Below are 17,215 nucleotides of genomic sequence, written 5' to 3' on the forward strand. Positions count from 1 at the left end.
TTCCTTCCTTCCTTCCTTCCTTCCTTCCTTCCTTCCTTCCTTTCTTCCTTCCTTTGGGAGCTTGGATCTTTCCACCTTGCAGGGTAGTTTTCTTACCTGTATTAAGTGCATAATAAAGAGTTCCTGATCCTGAGTGAAGGAATGAATGAATCTCCAAGCAGATCTTGGTGTAGTTTCTAAGTCTTACTGTGTGGATTCTGGATTGTCTATCTAAATAATTATTCACATTTCAAAAACATTAACAAACAGCCAACTGTGTATTTATTCAGGTGGAAAGAATCCAGCCCTGGTGTTTAGTCAAGACACTTGGATTCCTGTCCTCTTCCTTCTCAAGCTTTACTTAGATCTTCCAGGTTCTAGCTTTTTCTCTTTTGTAGCCCAAGGTTCCTCCCAGTTCTGATAGCCCGTGTTCTAATGTCCATCCCCACGCTGGCCATGTTCTGGATTGGGTTCTAAGATCCCTCTGAACTCTGATGTTCCATGACCTAAAGTCACATGTAGCTCTGACATTCTAAAGTCTGGTTCTAACCTTCCTTCTTTCTTGGTATTCCTGCTTCAGTCTTCTAGGGTCCCTGCCAGACAGGAGCATAGTAGTAAATATTCAACATCCGGCTCTCTGGGACGGAAAATGAATACATGTCATACTTGTAAGTTTAATCTGCCTTATCAAGATTTTCTCTATCACTTTCTCAAGTCTGGACAATCAGCAGAACAGGAGCTCAGGCCCTGATCTGCAGCTTTGGCTGAATTCTGAGGTGGAAATTCTCACAGCGAGCATTTAACAACACACCTTCCGAGCTGGATCGAGTCGGCTCAGAATAGTCTTGTTTCTAACTGATGTTCCATTGTTCTATGTTCTAAAGATCCCCCCCCCCCCGACACTGTGGATTCTTCCTTGGCCCTAATTGTTCTGTGTTCTAAGGGCACTTCTAGACCGCATGTTCTAGAGCATGATGATTTTCTTCATATACGAGAACTGCTGAAACATTCAGGGTCCCAAGCCATCTGTCAGACGGCCTTTCCAGGTCTCTGCGGGTGGGGGACCCATGCTGCTCACAACTTGGAGCCCAGCAGGGTTTGTAAAGAGAACCCTTGCACAGCTATAAACATCTTCATTTTTACAGCAGTGCTCGGACTTCAGAGCAGCCTTCTAATCATTGCAATGTTTCTCTGGAAGGCCTGCCTTGTGCACGGGGCAGCCTCAGACATCTGCTACAGATCCTCGGCATTCTCTCCTCCTCTCGCCAGCAGCATCTCCAAGCTGATTGGCTCCTGGCGGCAGCCACAGCCATGAAACCTCTGCAGATCATTTGGATGTTTACTGGTCCACATTCCAGCTTCATCTGCCGCATCCCACACAACATCCTGATGATGACTTCGGCCGCCAGCCCTGAGACAAACAGCTTTAGAAGTACAGAGATCCATCCCGAATCTTATTCTCCACTATCTTCTTTTGAATTGTTCAATCCTCATGGGGAAAGACAGCCAGCACCTCATCCTAACTCCAGACTGGGAGGAGGGAGGAAGCCTGGGAAAGCTCCCTGACGAGTCTCCATGAGAGCTGAGAGCCAGACCCCAAGGGCCCAGAGGGACTGACTTGCTGGATCTCGACTTGAATCAGCAGCTCAGGACCCCTGACACCGGGCTACATCCTGATGGCCGTCGGGTTGGGGGAATTCTCCAATCTGGGTGGAAGTGGACGAAGGGCCACAGATGTCCCTTCGGCCTCTGGGATGTCTCCAGGGAGGCAGAAGGGCCCTAGGGAGTCACCTTTGAGGGGGACAGAGCCCATGATGAGACAGCAATGGGCACTTTGTCCCTCCCTCTGGAATGGCAGCTCCTCGAGGGCACAGGCTGGGTTTTTGCTTTTTTTGTAGCCTTTGCGTTTAGCCCAGTGCCTCACACAGAGCAAAGGTTTCATCGAGGCTTGCTGGCCTCATGACGAAGACCCAGCCCCTGCATTCCCGGTGTTGACAGATAAATGGCCCCAGTCTTGTGGGCAGCTCAGAGCTGGGGGAGATTGTCGTGATTGTTGGTCTTGTGAACTTGAAGAGGCCTGTGGCATCAGGGAGGTGATGCCACGACTTGCAAGAGAATAGAATTTCCGTGAGGCTGGGCTGTGCAGTCACCAGCCTCATCTGGGTCTAGTGGCCGGATATAGATCAGGAAGACTGGAGGTGGCCCTGCTGGAGGTAGAATGAAGCTGGGAGGTGCAGTGGATTTGGACGTTAAATTCCATCATTAACACCAACTGCATGGCTTTGGGCAAGTCACTTGTGTCACTTGTCTGGGTCCTGGTGGCCTGATCTGCAAAATAATGGCGGGGGGGCCTCAGTGGTCTCCTGGGTCTCTTCCCACTGTGGCTCGAGGATTCTGTGATCTAGCCCAGCCCTCTCATCTCACAAATGTCTTCCCTTATGTATAGGCACTTGTGTGGGGCATTGGATAGAGTGCTGGCTTAGAAGTCAGGACATCTCTTCCTGAGTTCAAATGCAGCCTCCGACACTAGCTGTGTAACCCTAGGCAAGTCATATAACCCTGTTTGCCTCAGTTTCTTCAACTTTAAAATAAACCAGAGATGGAAATGGTAAATGTGTCCAGTATTTCCACCAAGAAAATCCCAAATGGGGCCCAAAGAGTCAGACACAGCTGAAAAACAACTGAACAAAACCAGAAACATTATGTATGTCTTGCCTCCCCAGATATCTGCCCTGACCAGCACAGATGGGGCCTCTGATTACAATATAGGGGACTCCCAGGTGAAGAGACTCCCCTCATGTGTGCAGTGGGCACCTCCTCTGAACGTTAGCACTAGAGAGCTACTGAAAGCACGGACACATTTGGTCACTGGCCCACCAGCACCAAACTAGCGTGTGGGAGGCTGGATTTGAACCCAGGGCTTGTGGCTCCATCCACTAGCCCACACTGTCTTAAGCATGTAGCAGGCTCTTGACAAACACTCATTGACTGGCACCTGTGTCCTTTGTGTCAAGTACCTGTGTATTTGAAGGGTTGTCCTATGGGAGTGGACACGGTGTGGGGAAGCTGTGGAGACAGCATTACCCTCAGTGCAAGGAAATATTTCCTGATAAAGGTTTCAAACTAGAGAATGAATTGTTGCCTCTTGAACGGGCAAGCGCCTGTCATGAGCCTTCTTCTCATGGAAGCTGGATGGTCCCTGGTTGGGGAAATAAGGCAGATTCCTCTTCAGGCAGGGAGCTGGGCTGGATGCCTCACAGGCCCCTGCCATTCTGCAATTCTGTGTGACCTCAGCTCTTTGTCGTGAACCAAAGACAGCAAAGTTATTGGGGTAAAGAATTATAAGGGGGATATTCCTTTCATGTCCATCTGTTTCTGGAGAGTGTGTCTAACCTCCTCATTCTGCAGAGGAGATAACAAGGCTCAGGCAAGGGTCAAGGGCAGTAACCCAGGACTGGGGCCATCTTGGGTTTTTCTTATTTCATGCAGTGCCATGGCCAAGACTTCATCACCAGTTGGGTGGCCTGTTGTCTGTCTCTGGGCTTCTCTGCCCATAGTCAGCCTGGACCTGAGAGAAAAGGCACCATCTCTTACTAAAATCGTCCTTGAAGCCTTTCCATCAGGTAGAATCTGCAGGAGCATGCATTCCATGGAAACAGAGGGGAGGAAGCTCCTACCCAGGGGGATCAGGACTTTCCATGTTCTGGTATTAGTCTCCTATTGTCCCAAGTATCTGTGACTTGTCCAGGGTCACACAGTCAGTTGGAGGGAAGACTTCATACTGGATCCCTGACTTCAGGGCAGTCTTGCCACACACCAGGAGGAATACTGATAATAATAACAGTGGCCAGGTAGCACTTTACCATTGAAAGGCATCCAGGCAGCACAGGGGACAGTGTGAGAGACTGGCATCTGGAAGAGTTTAATTCCAATGCAGCCTTAGCCACGTACAAGCTGTGGGTCCCCAGGTAAATGATTTGATCTCCACCTGCCTCAGTGGAATCCTCTGTAAAATGGGCATAATAAAAGCACCTAGCTCGGATCAGATGAGGAAATGTCTGTGATGTGCTATGTGAATGCTGGCTGTTGTTACTATCACAATTATTGTTCGGGGATCCAAGGCAGAGATTCTTAATACTAGCCTCAAAGTAACCAAGTGAGGTGGGGCCTCCAGCCATTATCCATTATCCCCATTTTGAGCTCAGAAAGCTGAGACTGAGAGAGGTCAAGTGGCCTTTCTTACAGGACCTCTGACACGGGCTCGTGTAGTGAATGTACACCCAGGGCAGGGCTTAGGCCTTGCTTTTCCTGATGTTGTGCTCAGGGATCTACCTGCCAAGGGGAGCAGGATGCAATTACCTGCTAACTTGTTAGCTGTGTGACTTTAGACCAGTCATTGGCACTTTCTGTTCCTTAATTTCCTGTAAAACAGAGGTAATAACCTTTGTGCCATGCACCTCACAGGATGACTTCTGGAAAAGTCAAATCAACAACAAATATTTATTAAGAGCCTACTATGTGCCAATCCCTGTGCTAAGGACTGGATATACAAAGAAATGCCAAATAAGTCTCTGTCCTGTCCTCAAGGAGCTCACAGTCTAATGGGGGAGACAATAGACAAACCACTACAGACAAGCAAAACACAGGCAGGATAAATTGGGGTGGTCTCAGGGGAAGGCACTGGGTAAGGGGGAGTGGGAAACACTTCTCATGAAAGTGGGGAATTGGGCTGAGACTTGAAGCCTGGGAAGCCCAGAGACAGAGATGAGGAGGGAGAGCTTTCCAGGCCTGGGGGAGTGAGGAAAAATGCCCAGAGTCTGGAGACAGAGGGTCTCATTCCAGGAACACCAAAGGCCAGTGTTACTGGATCACGGATCATGTGGGCTAGGCTGTAGAAAGGTGGGGAGGGGCCAGGCCTGGAGTGCACAAAAGAACATTCTATGTATCATCACAGAGGCAATAGGGTGCCACTGAAATTTGTGGAATGGGGATGATAGGGTTAGACCTATGCTTCTGTTGTTATTCATTCCTTTCAGTCACATCCAACTCTTTGTGACCCCCTTTGGGATTTTCTTGGCCCAGATACTGGAGTAGTTTGTCATTTCCTTCTCCAGCTCATTTTACACATGAGGAAACTGAGGTAAAAAGGGTTAAGTGATTTTCCCAGGGTCACACAGCTAGTTAGTGTCTGAGACTGGATTTGAACTCAGGTCTTCCTGACTTCAGCTATAGCCATCTATCCACTGCATCTGCTTTTTCTTACATTTCTCCTTATTTGATTTGACCCAGCAATCTAGCCTGCCAGGAAATGGTTGGATCTTGAATCAGTTGTCTAGTGTGTTAGCTGTCCCTTCCTGGTTTGTATAATTTTCTCTTTCTCAAGATAAATATCCTAATACCTCAAATGGAATTTCATTGTTCTAACTTGCTGTTTTAGCAGTAACTACCTCAGTTGCCTGCCTAAATGGCATTAACAACGCCCTGTGCTCATACTATGGTCTTCAGCTTGTATGCCTCTTCCTTCATGCAATCATCCTCCTCATCTGCTGGGCATCTCTTCCTTCTTTCTGAGTCAGCACCACCTCGTGGGTCCCTGCGTCCCTCTGCTTCCCTGAGAGGAAGGATCCTTGCAGTTCACCTCAGTTACTTCTCATGGACCCATCTGCTCCAGGTCCCACAGTCCTGGGACTGAGCTTGTGAATCCAGGGCCTTTTCTTGTAAAATATGAACATTTCAGGTGGTTCAGCTGCCTCACCACTGAGCCTCCAATGTCCGGATGCTTCTTGGTCCAGACCTGAGCTCTGAGCACTGAGCCACACCTCCCCCATTCGGTGCCCCCATATGCAGCTCAGCTGATCAGAGGAATGAATAAGCCTGGTCAGGAGGTTTTCGGTCAGGTCTTTTCTTTCGAGCAGGAAGCTGTTTATCCAACTTTTGTTCTCCACATTCCATCTGGTTCAGGGCATCTCATTGTGGTGTCCAACATTCACATGGCCAGGGAGGGACCTGGGATTTCAGACTGGAGATAAGATCAGTCACCAGCATGACCGCACATAGCTCTGCCTGCTAGCGACACTGTGATGACCTCACATAAGCCAGCACCACTTGGTTTTTCTAATGGCAGCATTTTTCCCCTGGAAATAACCAAAGGGCTACAGTATTTCTGTAGCTCGGTAAGCTTCTCCCCTGGTTGTGATGCTGGGCTGGACCTGAGCAGGATGCAAAGATGGGGACATCCCAGGGCTGGGATATAATGCTTCCTGTTCACAGAAAGTGCATACTGGAGGAGGGGGAATGAGCTGATTTTTTTGATCCGTCAAGGAGCATGTTTTGATGACCTTCTCCATAACAAGGACTAGAAGTTGTGGAATTGTTTATATGGTGTTAAAGCACCTGACAAATGTCATCTCATTTGAAGCTCTGGGCAATGCTGGGAGGCGGATGATATTATTGCCCCCACTTTGCAGAGCAGGAATCAGAAAGAAATTAAGTGAGACAGTTCATGTGTAAGGAAGGTGAAGGGGGATGAATTCTGAGGCAGCATTGGAAGGCAGGTCTTCCTGGCTACGAAGCCAGTGCCTCAGTCTCCCCTGCACCGCCTTTCTTCATCTTGCCAGGGTCCCTGAGACCTTGGATGGGGGTGAGGGGGAAATTCCCCCTTCATTTTCACTAACCTTGAGTTGGAATTGAGTATTTCCCTCCCTTAGGATTATAGGCACCAAAGCACAGTAGGATTAGTGATACTTGTGACTTTGTCACTGAGAGAAATCCCAGATATTTTCATATGTCCCTGCCTTTGCTGCAGACGTCTCAAAATATTGTCTGTGTGCATCACTGCTTTGAAATGATGGTGGTTGTTATGAGAGCCACATGATTTCTGTCCTCCGCCTAACTGGCCAGCAGCTAGGTGCCCAGTGGGCAGTCAGCGGGGAGGAGTCTCACTGCCAAGGGGTAGCATGTGATGGAATCGTGCCAGTGACCCTGGCATCTATGCTACTTTCCAGTGTCCCCAGGCTATGACTGTAGATTTTATACTAGTCCCCTCATTTTAGAGAGGATGAAATGGAAAGCAACAGAAGGCAAGGAACTAGCCCAAGGTCAAGCACACAGGTAGCAAGGACAGAGAATTCCAGATTCCAAATCCAGCACTGCTCCCAGTATAACAAGAATAATTATATCTATATGCAACACTTTAAGGATTACAAAGCTTTTTCCAAACTTCTCATTTTATTCTTGCAGTAATTCTGGAAGGCAGATGCTATTATTGTTTACATTTTTATAGAGGAGGAAACTGAGGCATTTAAGGGACCAATCTAGGGTCACTCAGCCAGTAAGTGTCTGAAGTCACATTTGAACTCAGGTCTTCTTGACTTTGGGTCCAGTTCTCTATCTGCCTAGCTGTCCAAAGTGAAAACAACCAGAGAGGAGATCTTCCTAAGAATCCACGTTTAGAATAATGAGTTTTGGAGAATGGTGGGAACCCTGGAGTTGAGAGCAGCCGGAAATCAAAGGTAGATTTGTAAGGAAAATCGAGTGGGATTTCTTGCTCTCCTTCATGTGAGTGACTAGGACAACCAGCTGACATGTACAAAGCGCTGCCCACATCATCAGACCAGTGTCCTCCTCATCCTGGGACGAAGAGGGGGATCTTTGAGGGACTGAGAACCCTGCTTCCGTCTATAGATGTTGATTAGGCCTCTAAGGAGCCAAGCTCTTTTCAGCTTCCTCACCTCTCTTGGGATGCCTTCCTTCTGGTACCTGGATGGATGTTGAATTTAAAGGCATATGGTTGGGTTGGAGGCCCCAGATTCACCATTCCCTATCTGTGTAAATCAGGCCAATCTCTCAGCTCTGTGGTGGCTCACTGTCCTCATCATAAGAGGGCAACAATGGACCACTGTCAGCACCCCCTGAGAAAGTGGCATCAGGAGCCATCAAGTGAGATGTTGGTGTGGGGCACTGAGCATTGTTGGCTGCTGTTACCAGCTGCATCGTTACTGTTAGACCCAGGTTCCCCTTCCATTTCTGTCTTGGTTCCCCCAGGCAATGCGATGCCACGGACAGGGAGCTGGCTGGAGGGAAGAAGACCTGCTTTCAGATTCCCTTACTCTTCTCGGACAGTTCTCCAAAGCCACGACTTGCTAAGCCAACCAGTCAGTGAATAAGCATTTATTAAGGGTCTACTATATGCCAGGCCCTGAAGTTAGGGTGGGGTTACAAAAAGGGGCAAAAGACAGGCCCTGCCCCCCTGGAGATCCCTATCTACACAGGTCCTGGCCTGTGTGGGTGGAGGGAATCCCTCTCTGGGAGAGATCTACACCAATGAAAGAGTAGGCATCAGAGTGGCGGCGGTGGGAGAGCGGAATAGCCCCAGCACAAGCTCGGAACCCAGCAGGCACTCAATAAATGTTGGTGTGGAGGTAAGCCCGATGCCTCCCTCCCAGATTCCACCAAAGCCCTTAGTCAGCTCTGTTGGACTCTCTCCGATGGATTTCTCTGTATTTTCTGAATTGGAGCTGTCTGGGTAAGCATTTTATACCCCATCTGACTGTGAGGGTAGGAGCCTCCTCCCCCCTGGCTTTTCATCCCCCTGCCCTCAGCACCAGTAGAGTGGGATGCCATCAGCAGGGGCTTCATAGGTGTCTGTTGACCAAATGGTCATTCTCTGTTCCTTCTGGATGCTTCTCTGGGCCTACTAGAAGACTGACAAGAAGTAGATGCTTGTAACTGGGTCATGGTGCATTACCCAGGCCTAGAATTTTTTTTTTGCCTAAAACAGAAGGAGAATAGATTGCTTAGGAGAGACCAGAGGAGGGAGAGCCATGCAGAGACAGTATTCCTTCATGGAACTGGGAGGGTGAATTAACTGATAACCAGGACATGGGCATTAGGAGAGGTCTAAGAACATAGAATACAAGGTTTCAGGACTGGGAGGGACCTTGGAACCTAGAACACAGAATATCAGAACTAAGAGGGAACTTAGAACACTGAAAAGGGAATGTCAGAGCTGAGAGGTACCTTGGAACCTAGGGCACAGAGTGTAAAAGCTGGGAGGGGCTTTAGAACATAGAACATGGAATGTTCTGAGTAAGATCTTAGGAGATAGAATATAAAGGGTCAGAGGTAGTGGGAGCTTAGAACACAGAATATAGGATGAAAAGCTGGGAGGACCCTTAGAACCTAGAGCAGGATCAGAGAGAGGTCAGGAACTCCACTTGGGGTACGTGGGATGGTAATCATGAACACAAGTGTAGGACGAACTGATCAGCTGTTATTCATTTCCATGCTCTCTGCCAAGGACAATGTCCACTGGCCTGGCATGGGGAAAACAAAAATGGCTAACAGGGAAGAGCAGTGTGCAAGCACACAAGGCATGGGGGACCTCTGTGCATGTCCGAGCTTCTCTTCCTGACCGCCCGAGCCACTCTCAGTGACCTGCAAGACTGTGGAGGGTGGGGCCAGTACAGAAGGATGGGAGGAGGGCAAAGGGTCTGGGTTTTTGAAAAGGGATGAGAATGGATTCTGTCAGCTCTACACTGGTAAATTTGACCTGACTTTCTGGAAATGATCTAGAATGTATTACTAAAGAGATGCCAAGAGAAAAACTCAAACAGGAAGCCAGGACTACAAACTTCATTAAGAAGAGTGTATGCCAGATTAGTTTACGGCTTTCTTTGGGACAGGATTCCAAACTCATATAATCAGAGTAATACATTGGGTATGTTTTGCCTAGATTTCATACAAGCTGATAAGACATCTTATACTATTCTTATGCAAAATATGGAGCAGTGTGGGCTATATCATGATGCTATTAGCTGGATTTCTAGCCGGGGAATGGCTGGACTCAACTAAGACTAATTAGTCATTCAGTGCTGACTTGGTAGATAGTCTCCAGAGAAGGACCCCAGGAACCTATGATTTGACATTTCTATCAATTCCTGCAATAAAGGCATTGATGTCATGCTTAGAAAATTTGAGGATGCATGAAATTGAGAGACAGAGCTAACCCAGCGAAGGACATTCAAGATCCAAATGGGTCTTGGTGGGCTGGGACTTTGAGCCAGTGCTAAGGAGAAAAAAGTTAGCAGGACAAATGTAAATCCTCCACTTGATTTAAAAAAATAAGTCATCAAGCATTCATAAGGTGCGGAATATGTCCCAGGATCTAGGCTAAGTTCTGGGGATACAAAGTGCTCCCCTCTCCTAAGGAACTTACTTCTATCAGGGGGACAGCTTGCAAACAACCACGTACAAATAAGCTGGGGACAGGACAAAATGCAGTCTCTGTCACCTACTACCCCTGGAAGACTGAAGGGAAGTCTGTGCCTGGGGGTGATATTTGGGATAAGGAGTGGTCACAGGTCCTAAGCCCTGTGCTCATCAAGGAATAAGTTCAGGGGTTAACAGTAGTTGTCTATCTCAGATCCAAGGAGCAGAGCAGAGTCTCAGTTTCAAATTCTAGACAAGTCTGAAAGCCACAGAGGAATCACCAGTGCAGGAATCACAGATTAAAAGGAAATCCATAATTCTGTCACTGTGAACCAGCGGAGCTTTTCAGCTGACTGATAGCAGCTAAGTATAGCCACAGTCTACTGGACCTCCAAGGGAGGCAAACCCACAGGTCTTCTGCTCAGATTCAGACACAGAACGTACAGAGCTTAGCCAAGATGAACAATGATCAGACTTTTCCCTAAATCAGATCAATTTAAATAATGGATTGCAAATATAACCCTGCTAACAGAATCATTCCAAAAGAAATTTGGTGACTGAGGTATTTGCTTAAGAGCCTGACAAGCTACTCTGAGTTCCTGGGTTTCTAATTACTTGACTTTGCAAGGATTTCTGGGAAGAAGTCAATGGACTGGTCACAAGAGATAAACCATTTGGAGATGAATGAAGGCCAGGATGGGACATTCCCAGGATTCCCCATATTATGCAAACAAGTAGCTATTGACAAGAAACAACAGAAAGGATGCCACTAAACAAATATTGGGCAAGAAAAAAAAAGTTATCTCTTTCCTGTTTTGTCAATTTAAGTATTTCATCTTTTTGCAAATTTTGATCCATTTCTTTTATGTTATTGGTTTTATTACAATGGATTGCAATTTTCCTTTAGCTTATTTCAAATTTTGGTGAATTATTTTGCCTCAATCCTTTCATTGTAATTGGATCAACTTGGAAGCACTGAAAGCTTCCAAGTTCCAAGTATCAGATGTCTCAGTGATACTAAACTAACACTCAATACCCAAACACCCAAGTACTTAAATACCCAAAGAAATCAGCATCAGGATCAGATGAGGCCTTCTCTCCAAGAGTACACAGAGCTTACCCCTAACATGAAGTCCAATGTCAGGAAACAGACCGAAAGAATGAGCAAACAAAAAAAAAGAACCCCACCATAAAATGCTATTATCATGAAAGAGATGCTCAAGTTACAAACACAGAAGAGAATGGCTCCAAAACATATACAAGCAAAACCTCAGAGAAAAACACAGCTTGGACACACATTCAAACAGAAATTCTGAAAGAGATGAAGCGAGAGTTAACAAATAATTTTTTTTTAATAAATGAGAGTGCCAGAGGTGAAAAAAATTGAAAAATGAATGAGATCCATGGAAGAAAGAAGTAGAGACACAATTAGAAGCTTTCCATAAGAGGTACAAAACCTTACCTAAGCAACAAACTCCCTGGAAACTGGAATGCAAGAAGATGATAACATCATGAGACAAAAAGAAGCATTAAAATGAAACAAAAAAACTTTAGAAAATAAAAGAAAATCAAACGCATAGCAACACCAATTGAGTTGGAAAACAGATCAAGAAAAGAAAATTTTAGGGTCATTAGACTATATGAAAGCCATGACCAAAAATAAAAAGAGCTAAATTTCATATTTCAATGAACTATGAAAGAAAAACGTCCAGATCTTTTAAAACCAGAGGGCAAAATGGAAATAGACTCCATTAGTTATCTCCTGAAAGAAATACCAAAATGAAAACTCCCAGAATCACTATAGTTTAAATCAGAGCTTTCAGGGTAAAAAAAAATACAACAAGCAATCAGAAAGAAATAATTTAATTACAAATGAATTACGGTAGGGACCACATTTGATTTTGTGAGTGAGTGAGTGAGCATTTGGAAGACAATATTTCATAAGTCAGAGACAGACTTACAACCAAGAATAACTCAGCAACACTAACATAATCCTATAGGGGGAGATGGATCTTCAATGTGATAGAAAACTTCCAAGCATTCCTGAAGAAAAGACAAGTGCTGCATAGAAATTCTGAATGCAAACACAAGAGTCAAGAGAAACATAAAAAGGTAAAGATCATGAACACACATAAGAGACTAAGCAGGGACAAACTGCTTAAGTTCTAATATGGGGAGATGACACATATGCCCCCTCTATGTATTATAAACAGGGAAGATAGAAGAAGTCTAATTAGACAAATGGCCTAGAAGTTGTTCTGTTATATTTTGATGAACTTACAAGAGGAATGGAAAGGGAAGGGAAGAGGAAAACACTAAGGTGAAAAAGAAGAGGAAAGTTAAGGAAACTGTCTCCCATAATTAGGGCATACAAGTAGAAGTCTATACGAAGAGAAATGGGTAAGGGGAGCAAATGACATCCAAACCAGTCAAAGGAAGGAAGAGTACACACACAGAGTGGGGTATAGAAATAGATTTCCCTTAACAAAGAAATAGGTGGGGAAGGGAGAAGAGAAAGAGAAGATTAAGAGGGGGATTCCAGAGGATGATGATGCAACATGCTCCCCACTTCTTGAAAGAAAGAAGAGAGAACTAGGATATAAAAGAGAGCTTCTTTGGACATGACCAATGTGTAAATTTGTTTTAGTTGACTGTATATACCTGTGAGAGAGGTTTTGTTTTTCTTTTATTCTCATTTGGTGAAGGAGTGGAAGAGAGAGAAGGGGGATTTTTTCTGGTTAAAAAAGTCAAAATTTAACTTAAGCCAAAAAGATGCCCAATAGGTTGTTGGAGATGTGAGTCTGGAGGTAAGGAAAAAGCTTAGGGCTAGATAAACTCATTCATTTGTCATCTGGATATTGGTGATAATTGAACTTGCTGGATCTGATGAAATAACCAAGTAAAATGATGCAGAGGAATAAGAGAAGCAGACCCCAAACCAGAGCCTTAGAGGGCACCCGACATTAACAAGCTGGACTGGGATGAAAATCCAGCCAAGGACACTAAGAAGGAGCCGTCAGGGAGGTAGGAGAAGCAGGAGAGAGCAGCATCATGAAAGCAAAGGGAAGAGAGCGTCAGAGAGAAGGGGGGCTCAGCAGCGTCCAAGGCTGGAGCATGAGGACTGAAAAACACATGTTAGGTTCAACAATTAATAGACCATTGTTAAGTCGACGGAGAGAGCGAGCACAAGATATGACAGTTATTTGGGGGAAAAATGGAGTTCCCGTGGACAAAAAGTTTACTTTTAATGACAATGTGATGTGAAAAAAAAAACAGCTAAAAAACCCAATATAATAGATTTTGGGCTACTTTGTAGAGAGCTATAGAAAAATGTCCAGGAATCCTGACTCAGAGATTCTAGTGTCGGCTCATACTCTAAGGAGGTTGTGATAAAAGAGAGACCTTATCTACACCAGAGTATTTCCAGCAGAACTTCTGTGGTTCTCAAAGAAATCACCCCCTCCCTGGAGAAGAGCCGTGAGGACTGTGATATAGGAACAGAATGGAAACGACTGCAAATATGGTGAATACAGAAAAACCTGGGAAGACTCGCATGAACTGATGCAAAGCGAAGTTGGCAGAATGAGGAAAACAGTGTACACACCGACCCCAACAAAATAAATGGAGAGAATAATAACTACAAAATAACTGAAAACAAGTGTGGCAAAACTGCAAAGAAGGAACGATCATGGCCCTAGAGAGGAGATCTGAGAAGGCGCCTCCTCTCACTCCTTGGTAGCAACCAGAGGGGTATGGCATGGGCCACATGGCATGTTTTGATGTATGAATCAGTTTTGATGATATTTTATTATTTTTACTTTTTTAAAATAAAACTTCTTTATTATATGAGATGGCTTTTGGGGAGGGGAGGGCATTTAATTTGTGTAAAAACAAAAATTATCAGTAAAATTTTACTTTAATAAAAGAGTGGTATGTTTTCCAGGATTTAGGAGTAGTAGTTTCTCTGTACTTTGCCCTGGTCAGACCCTCCTGGACCACTGAGGTCAGTTCTGAGGATCACAGTATGGAAATGTCTTTAATAATCTGGCGAGTATCCAGGGGAGGGCAACCAGGATGATACAGGGTTTGGAGTTCATGCCATTTGAGGGTCAGTAGAAGTCAGCAGGGATGTTTAGCCTGGAGAAGGAGAGACTTGGGGTGGGATAATAACCATCTTCATGTATTTGAAGAGCTGTGATGTAGAAAAAGGATTGGCTTTGAGAGCAGAAGCAGGAACAATTGGGGAAGCAGCAAAGACTCCAGTTTATCTTTGGTCTTGGGGAGAGCTTGCCTCCTTGGGGAGGCGGTGAGTGCCCCCAGCAGACGACCTTCACAAAGAGGCCCAATAGCTACTGATGGATTTGGTCAGACAGACTCCTCAGACGGACTTTCCTTTTCATTTCTCAGAAAGGGCTCGGCTTTTGGGTCTGCAGGGTCTCTTCTAACACTGAGATTTGTGATTCTTTGGATCATGGTAACAGTGATGAGCCGACAATGCTTTGTCAGTGTTTCCCACCCCCATTTTACAAATGGCCCTAATTCTCAACATAAAATGTATCTGCTGCTTAATTAATGAAATGCCCCCATTAACTCTAATTGAACTGGAGTCTACAATGAGAGAAACCCTGGCCCTAAAGGGGCAGCTTCCTGTGACTCGTCATTAACTACTATGTTGGACTGTGGTGACTGCCTGATTTACATTCTGCACGTCTGTCCTGGGCTAATTTAATTATATATCATGATGGATACTGCAGTTAATAGCTCAGGGTCTGATCTCCTCCTTCCTTCTCTGAGACTGTTCTTTTTGACAGATATCTTTTAAATAAGTGCATGCTTTGCAGAAGGACAAAGAGATGCAGTTTATCACTCAGTGAATGTAGTGCTTACTTAGGCCCTCACTAAAGGCCTGAAACATGTGGCAGCTCCTTCAGGCAGGGGGGCCGACCATGGAGAAGCAGCAGAGGCTTTCTCTGGAAATATTCCACCTCTGGGGAAGGCCTCCTTCAACTGTGAATGGAGGAATGAAAAAGCATTTCTTAAGTACTTATTATATGCCAAGTTATGGAGAAGCATGCACACACACATATAGATAAATACACACATCTCTATATCTCTGTCTATCTGTCTGTCTATCCATCTATCTCTCTCTCTATTTTTATTTATCTCTCTCTATCTCTCTCTATCTATTTATCTCTCTCTATACCTATCATCTACTTATGTATCTATGTATGCATGTATCTATCTATCTATCTATCTATCTATCTATCTATCTATCTATCTATCTATCTATCTATCTATCTGTCTATCTGTCCGTCTGTCCATCCATCTATCCGTCCATCTATCTGTCTGTCTATCTGTCTGTCTATCTATCTATCCATCTATATATCTACATATTCAGAGTTATTTGACTGAAATTTACCAAATTTACCATCTGAAAATCACCAAAGAAACAAGCTAAGCCATATCTAAGGTCATTTTGACCTTACAGACCAATGGAGGAACAATTATTTAGGGAAAATCCTACTGGACAAAGGCATCTTCTCTCTCCCCATCATTCCTATTGACATGCTACTCAGAGAGAAGTGAGATGTCCATGGTACCATGGTCATGAATAGCCTTGATATCAAAAATCACCCTATTCAATTCAATTGAATTCAAATCATAGGTCTACAGGAAGGTAAATCAATGCAGTTCAATTAAATAATGATTTACTATGTACTTAATTTGCTCCAAATGCTGTTAATTGTTGAATATACAAAAACAGAAGCTAAACATCCCATTTCCTCAAGGAGTTTACATTTTATTGGGAGAAAACAACATAATACATTGATAAGTAAATACCCAATATATGACAAATACTATCTCGTGATATTTGTGTATGTGCATGTTGGGATCAGGGATGTTGGGTTGTTCCTTCACGGAAGTCCAGAAGAGCTGAGAATGATTTACAGGTCAGGGCTGTATTCACATTAGAGGAGTGAAGGTTAGGGGAGCAGATTGGAACGAGACAGACTGATCCCATCCAATGAGTAAAGGCATCTAGCAAGGGCTTGGAAAAAGAATTGTTTTTCATGTTTCCAATAAGCACTGAAGGGCAAGTCAATGGCTTACTTAAGGGAGTAAACCTTCAGATCCAGTAGAATAATGTTCTTAGCATATCATATCAGGGTTGGGATTGGAAGGAACTTCAGAGTTCGTCTAGACTGCACTGGAGTTAGACACTGGAGTTAGAGTGTCTCTTGTCTATCCTGTCCTATGGAGTCCATCAAGCCTTGCCATATGGCATGCCATTGTGTCTTAAGTTCTCTGGGCATTCCTGTCTGACTTGCCACCACTCTCTCCAGACTGAGTACATTATGCCAACTCCCCCAAAAGGTTCAGAACTTCTGCTTTAAAATATCTAGTTGTGTGCCTCTGGAAGAGTTGCATGACTTCTCTACGCCCCAGTTTCCTCATCCATCAAATGAGGAGTTAGGACCTTTCTCTTTGGGAACTCAGTTATTTGCAGGCATTTAAAGAGGTTTTCAATTGAAAGGTTCCTGCTGGACATGTCAGAGATGTAGATAGTAGGCCTGGTTCTTTCAGGAATGACTATATCACTCTTGACTGGTTGCTTCCTCTCTTTGGGCCAGAACCTCATGGATATTTAGGCTTATGCTGGATTTCAGAGGTCATCTGTTTCAACTTCTACACAATCTTCTACAACATTCTCATCAAGCCTATGCTTAAAGGCTTCCAGTACTGAAGAGTCCATGCCCTACCCTTCACACTAAGGTAGCTTTAATTCTTTGCGAGCTTGCCTGCAATTTAGCCAAAATATGTGTCCTTTATCGCTGCAACTTCCATTCATTGGGTCTAGTTCTCCTCTGCAATAAATCTCATCTCTTTTTTATGGATCACATGTGGTCACAATGGAAAACGGGGAGGGATTTGGAGTGAGAGGGCTGGTGTCAGAGGCTGGCCTGCCCCTTCTTGACCTTGGGTCAATCACTTCTCCTCTTTGGACCTCAGTTTCCTAATTTGAAGA

Source organism: Petaurus breviceps, unplaced genomic scaffold (genome assembly GCF_028583685.1).
Source record: "Petaurus breviceps papuanus isolate PSGF00001 unplaced genomic scaffold, PetGlider_PUasm1.0 373, whole genome shotgun sequence".
In the NCBI taxonomy this organism is placed as follows: Eukaryota; Metazoa; Chordata; class Mammalia; order Diprotodontia; family Petauridae; genus Petaurus; species Petaurus breviceps.